At 40.1% G+C, this 7,019-nt stretch overlaps 1 pseudogene; it reads right to left on the reverse strand.

The window, feature by feature from the left end:
* Positions 1–6,371: 6,371 nt before the first annotated feature.
* On the reverse strand, positions 6,372–6,545 carry LOC127492590 (U2 spliceosomal RNA; annotated as a pseudogene).
* Between the last annotated feature and the right edge of the window lie 474 nt (positions 6,546–7,019).

Below are 7,019 nucleotides of genomic sequence, written 5' to 3' on the forward strand. Positions count from 1 at the left end.
CCATTTGGGAAGTGAACCAGTGGATAGAAGATATTTTCCCTCTCCTCCCTCACTCCCTCTTCCCCTTTCCCCTCCCTCTGTAACTGTGCCTTTCAAGTAAATAAAATAAATCTTTTAAAAAAATGGAAAATTCATGGCACCAGACCAATCACCCCAACTGCTGTACAACAGTAAAGCTTTGTTTCACAATAGTCTCAGCTGTGGATCTTGGGAAGAGCCAATTATCCTCATGGTAGTGCTCCAGGTGCTCACCACCAATAGATTGGTGTTGCACTCAGGTCAAACCTATTTCCCTGCCTAGCACTTTACCTGCAAAACACTGCTAGATAATTGTAGACTGGGACTCATGGCTGCTTCCCATCAATACGTTATCACTTTTGCACCTTAGTGTACCTTAGTGATGCAACTTAGTGATGATGATGCCACATTGATTATGAGCTTGATTCTAAAAATTAGTGTAGCTTATTAATGAGGATTGCCTAACTCTGGGTTTATACTTTCAGGACAAAATCTAAGTTTCTTTACCTTATCCATCTGTTCAATGACTCAATGCTCACAGTCATGCCCCTCTTTTCAACGAAGTAAGGATTATGGTTTGAATCCTCTCTGTCTCATAATGTGGTCTTATTTGGAAATAAGTTCTTTACAGGAATAATCAAACTAAAATGAGATCATTCAGTAGAACTGTAATCCAATATGACTTGTATCTCAGAAAAAGTAGAAATTTGAATACAGAGTCACACACATAGTGAGGATACCAGGTAAGGATGAAGACAGAGCATCAGCGGGACACATCCAGAAGCCTAAGAATGAGATATGCCAGTAGACTGCCAGAAGATAGGAAAGGGACAGGCTTTCAGAGGGAACCAATCCTGCTGATGGCTCTAATCTTGAACTTCTAGCCTCCACAACCCTAAAACAACATATTTCCATTATTTTAAGCCTGACAATTTGTGATTCAATTACAAAAGCCCTAGGAGCTCACACAATAGACCAAGGTTGGTGGGTAGCCTTGACTGTAACTAACACTGAAATTTAATTTCTACTCCAAAGCACAGAGAGACACTCCATTTTTGGCAGCACTGCCTGAGGATGTGGCACCTACAGAGATGCCCAGCACTATTTCACGTATGACACAGACAGTTTTAGAGTTCATAATGTGCTGTTTCTGTAAAACACTCCAGGAACTGTCCTGGCACAGGATAAACACATCACATCACAGCTAACTGGTGTCTTAAACACGTATGGTCTCATGTCACCGTGTTCATCTGTTTTTCCATTGCTGAAACGAAATACCTTAGGCTGGTAATCTGTAAAGGAAAGAGCTTTGCTCAGATCAGTTCTGATGGATGAAGAGCATGGCACCAGCTCTGCTTGACTGTGAGGAGGGCTGCATAACAGATGGCATTAAAAAGGCAGGAGCACATTGAGAAGAGATCACTCGGTGAGAGAGGAAACAAGGGCTTCAGGGCTCAGCCTCACTCCTGCAACAAGAACTCACTCACTCTGCAATATCAACATTAATTCCTTCCTATGATGATAACCTCCCATGAGCCACCCATACCTTTAAAGTCCCACCATCCCTTAATATCTCCACACAGAGGACGAAGCCTCCTACACAGAAAACTGAGGGGCATGGGGACTGGAAGGGACCAGCTCAAAACACATACAAACTACAGCACAAACCTAAGTACCTGCAGAACTAAGCAGTCATTTGGGTCTCCACTGGCCTGACTATTAGAAATAGTTAAGGGGCCAGTGCTATGGTGCAGCAGGTTAAAGCCCTAGCCTGAAGCACCAGCATCCTACGACAAAACTCAAAACTACTGATAATCAGCATCAGAGAAGCCCACTGGAAGTCCACGTCTAACACAGCATTCCTTCCCAGAAGAGTCCTTATCAGCTCAGTGGGCACCATGAAAAGTTCCCACTTTGATCAGGGCAGGAATTTCTCGTGGCCTGTAGAATTTATCATGGCCATTTGAACTTCAAAGGATTAACTGCAGATTAGAAGATAAACCCTAACATGCCTAAAATAACATAAAACAAAGAAGAAACATTTGAATAGTATTCTGGATAATTCAGAAGACTTCAAATTTGCTTCATATTCTTGCTTTCAAACAGATATTTTCTCTTGGACCCTTTACCCTAACTTAAAGCAGCAGCAGGTAAGACAGGGACCTAAAATCACACATGTTGCATGGAGTTGGGGGTTGTAATAGGTATACTGAGTTTCAATTGATTGTTCTTATTCACCAGTATTTCTCCAAAGCACACAACACATGTTTTACAGTAATGAGGATATTGCAGTAGGACCTAAATAACTTGCCCAAGGACACAGATTAGGAGTGTTGGCACTGGAATGAAAACCAGAGCCACATGACTACTTCGGATGTCCACTACACCCCCAAAGAACAATGACCAGATGAGGAGGCTGGACTTGCCCTATGACCTGTTGAGAGCTATAATGACCCCAAGACCTGCAGAGCAGCAACAATGCAAAAAGGATCAAAGGCAAGGGTGAGGATCACCAGACATCCAGAGCAAAGACACAAGGGTGCCACACAGCACTGATCACTTCACTATTTCCATAGGGGCACAATTCTGACACAAGATCTTCAGTCAGCAAGAGCATTAACACTCCTTCCTAAAAGCAATTCTTTAAATGTTAATTCCTCTGTGAATAGACCTCAGGTTTCCATTTGTGTTCTTAGTTATCTTCTGGACAAACTGGACCCTTCTGTCTTCCTCTAAGACGTATTCACTTGGTGTAAATGACCCATGAGTAATGTCCATGTATACCCTTGGCAACACAGTTAAGGTAGGGCGGAATGTAACATACAGTTTCAAGGACATCATCAAGTATTAATGTGTGACTTTGGTGATGGTAGAATGTTCAAAGGTAAGAAGGATTTTCAGCACTGAATTGAAATTGTATAGACATACCACATCCAAGCCTAACTCTGGAAATACTGTTCACCTAAAAGAGGTCATTCTGAATATGGGGTCATTTAGGAAAACAGCTGAATAAATGTTTATTTGAAATACTGGATTATTCCCCAGCACCCAGCAGAGAACCTTACTATAGTCACTTTGCACTTGACATTGGACGATCACTTCCACCTCTCTACTGGTCCTCTCACATGTATCATTCAACTTCTTACTACTTTTCATTCTGGTGTCATAGAAGGAATCCAGCACAGGACAGAAGACAAATCAGAATTGGACACAGGAGACCAGTATGAATTCTAATTTCTTTGTAAAATAATATTTTAAATAACTTTGCCTCTCTGTACTTGTCACAAAGTATTAGTGAGGCTCAAATAAGATAATATAAAATAATAAAGTTAAATATGAATTAGCTATAGTTTCTTTTTTAAGATCTATTTTATTTATTTGAAAGTCAGAGTTACACAGAGAGGTAGAGGTAGAGAGGTAGAGAGAGGGCGTCCATCTGCTGGTTCACTGCCGGCACTGCAGACAGTGGCATTACCCACTGAGCCACAAAGCTGGCCCCTCAAGGTTTTTCTTAAATTCCAAGATTTCATTAGAATTTTTCTGAACTATGTAGATCCATCTTTATCTCACACATACCTCATCTTATATGAAGAAATCTAATAATCTTAGTGATTAATTAGTCTTATAGCCATCTACTTTCTTATATTTTCCTCTAATCATTTTTTGTGTGCATGTGGTATTACTGATTGCTAAGGAAGATGGTATCTATACTCCCTTGGTAATTACAGCAATCCTAAACAATGAGAAGACATTCAAATACTCGTGCAACAGCCAAAAAAATACATATATGAAATTCTACATTTGAACTTAGAAGTGGAAAGCAGAGGCCAGCATGTGGTGCAGAGGGCTAAGCTGCTGCCTGCCACTCCAGTATCCCATGTCAGAGCATTTGTTCAAGTCCCAGCTGCTCTGCCTCTGATCCAGCTCCCTGCTAAAGCACCTGGAAGAGCAGTGGAAGATGACCCAAGTACTTGGCTCCCTGCCACCCACATGCAAGACCTTACAGAATTCCTGGTTTCTGGCTTTGGCCTGGCCCTGGCCCTGGCCCTGGCCCTGGCCCAGCCCCGGCTATTGTGATCATTTGGGACTGAACTAGTGCATAGAAGCTCTCTCTCTCCCTAACACCACCTCTCTGTCAGTATGCCTTTCAAATAAATAAAATAAATCTTAAAATCAGTGGAAATGCAAAAAATTCAAATAGATAAACAGATAAATAAAGGAGTAAATACAATAAAATTCTTCTGGGTAGTTTCAATATCCAATCTACTCTTTATTGGTAACAAAAAAAGCAGAAAGGTACACAACTGTTGGTGTTTTCTTTCAGAATGACTTTGAACGTATTAAAACAAGAGATGTAAATGTCATTAGTTCAATGCTATGATTCTGGCACACATGTTAACTGGGATGAAAATGCAATATACTTTTTAATGGAACAATTTTGCAATTAGAATGGGGAACTTTATGGGAAAGACAGCCCTGTTTGAAACCGTGTCAGCATCATCTAAAAGCTTCATCTAGATTTGAATTGATTCTTTCCAGAGCCTTCCACAGCTAGGATTGCAAGAAAGAGCTTCTGCCCTGCGGCCCTGAGGCTCAGCACTAGGGGGGATGCTTTCTGGGTTTTAGAACTGCCTCACTCTCTCTCAAAATCACTTATGTCAAAGCTTGGGGAAAATGGGACTTCCTGGAGTGGCTGACAGCAGGAACAGTGCTTCTCCCAGTAGCACCCTCTCCCCAGATTTCTAGAAAATTAGCCATTACCTACATCTGCTACTTTACAGTGATCAACCTTCTGAGGACAGCCTTAATGAGTGTGCCTCCTAAAATATTTAACATTTCCATGTTCCACCAGCTTTTAAAAGAGCCAGATCCCAAGAAATTTGTAATATTGGGCGAGACAGCCCATATAGAAATAATCACATTGTGTACTGAGAAAAAATACATATTGTACCAATAGAAATGAATGAAACTAGTAAAATCACATTTCAATAAATTCAACAGTACTTTTCTATGCAGAGAAGTTGTTATGTATAAAAATCAAGTACAGGACTCAATAATCAATATCTACTTACTACTTAATTTTCTTTAGTTTTTATGCCTCATGTTAATTTTTAAATAACTGCTTTAGGCCATTATGTGAGAATTCCAACGTATTTTAATGTTTTAGTACAGGCAATATTCTCTTTTATACAGGCAACAATCTCTTCCTGAGTGTAAGCTCCTTAACAGAAGCTTTCGTTATATCTTACTTTTCTGTAATACCTAAATCATGAGGTTTTGATTTTCACTTCAAGGCAAAAAAATACGCTATGTGATTTCATAGAATGTTTACCTTTTTATTCTCTATCAAAAATATAAAATATTCTTACTTTCTAAATTCAACAAATTTATTAATCAACTATTGAATATCAAACACTGTGTCTAGGCCTTAAAAATATATCAGTGAATAAAATATAAGTTCCTTGTTGATGGGGAGGATTTATTCTAATGAGGGTGACAACAACAAAAATGTGAGGTGGGGTTATGTGTGTAGCTATGAAAATTAATCAGGGTAGGGAAAGAGAGACTTGAAAACAATGATCTGTAGAGCATTTGGTAGTCTCTGAAAGGGTCATTTTTATCTTTTTAACCACGTGAGATGTGACTATAATTCCAAGGCCTCTACATAATATGTTAAGCTTCATCAAACGTAAAGTGGTGTTTTCATACCACGTAGTCATTCATTCATTCATTCATTCAAGAGACACTTGCAAAACACCGAGCCAGGCCTATGCTGGGTCTCTAGCACTGAACCCGCCAAACAGAAAGCTTTCTCCTTGTGGAGCTGGTGTTCGGTGGATGTGTGAACCCACAGCCTCAACACTCTCGGCCGTTCTCCTTTACTCTGCCGGCTCTGCCGATGCTTCCCTTCAACACTGGAAGGGAGAGAGAGCAGACTGCATTGAGCTGAGACCTCCACCAGTACTCCTAAGATACTCCCTCACCCCCACCCAGCAGAAAGAAATGTCTTGGCTCAGGAAAACGCTTGGCATGGCTGAGGCATAGCAGAAAGGTGGAGACTATGGATGGAGGAGTTGTCCCCATAAACTCATGCAGAGTTTAATCTCCAAAGTTTTACCACAGGAAGGTATGGATTAGCTAAGGGATGTGAGACGATGTGCAGAAAGAATCAAAGATGGGATTCCAAGGATTGTGGCCTAACCAACTGGTGAGAGATGAGACCACCGTCTTCATTTTTCTCATTCTAACATTTTCAGACTGTCTTCAAACAACTGGATAGTCCAATTATTCAACAGCTTAGGAATTAATTTGAACTATAAAATTTAGGATTAAAAAACTCATTTCTTTCACCCAAATATTTCTTTGATATGACTCAAATTTCATTATTCTTCTTTATTACTTCTCTCAGATGTCTACAATCCATCATCCAGAGGCTAATCTGGGTCAACCTGTTTTGTTGATGCACTCACTTAAACTGATAAGAACAGATACTACACTTGATCTTAGCCAAAAGACTGAGAAGCGATGATGCACTCACTTGAAATGCAAACATACTGTGTGAATTGGAAGGTTACTCATCATACATGTTTTTGTGAATCGATCATGTGCTTTTTCTCCTAACACCAACCCATAAGATGTTGAGGGGCTGGTGATCTCCAGGTGACGGACTGAAGGAATATTTGGAAATAGGTGGTGGTTAAGTAATAAGCAGTTTGAAGAAGTAAAATGCAATGTGAAGCTCCGGAAAGCTACAGAGAAGCAGATCTCGGAACATCTGAAAGGTCTCACTCACTGGAGGTAAGAAAACTCACAGTCAGAACCTTCACCAAGGATACCAAGGGCAGGTGCTGCTCTCTACCAACCAGAAAAAGCTGCTCTGTAGCAGCATTGCTGTAAGTTTGGTGCATTTAATAAACATTTTTATATCAAGTAATCAAAGCTCTTTGATTTATTTGATTTTCATGACTCATTGAAAAGCTTTTAACAATTTTGTTAGAAAG

The sequence above is a fragment of the Oryctolagus cuniculus genome, chromosome 10 (genome assembly GCF_051225735.1).
Source record: "Oryctolagus cuniculus isolate XC-2025 breed Fujian yellow rabbit chromosome 10, ASM5122573v1, whole genome shotgun sequence".
Taxonomy (NCBI): Eukaryota; Metazoa; Chordata; class Mammalia; order Lagomorpha; family Leporidae; genus Oryctolagus; species Oryctolagus cuniculus.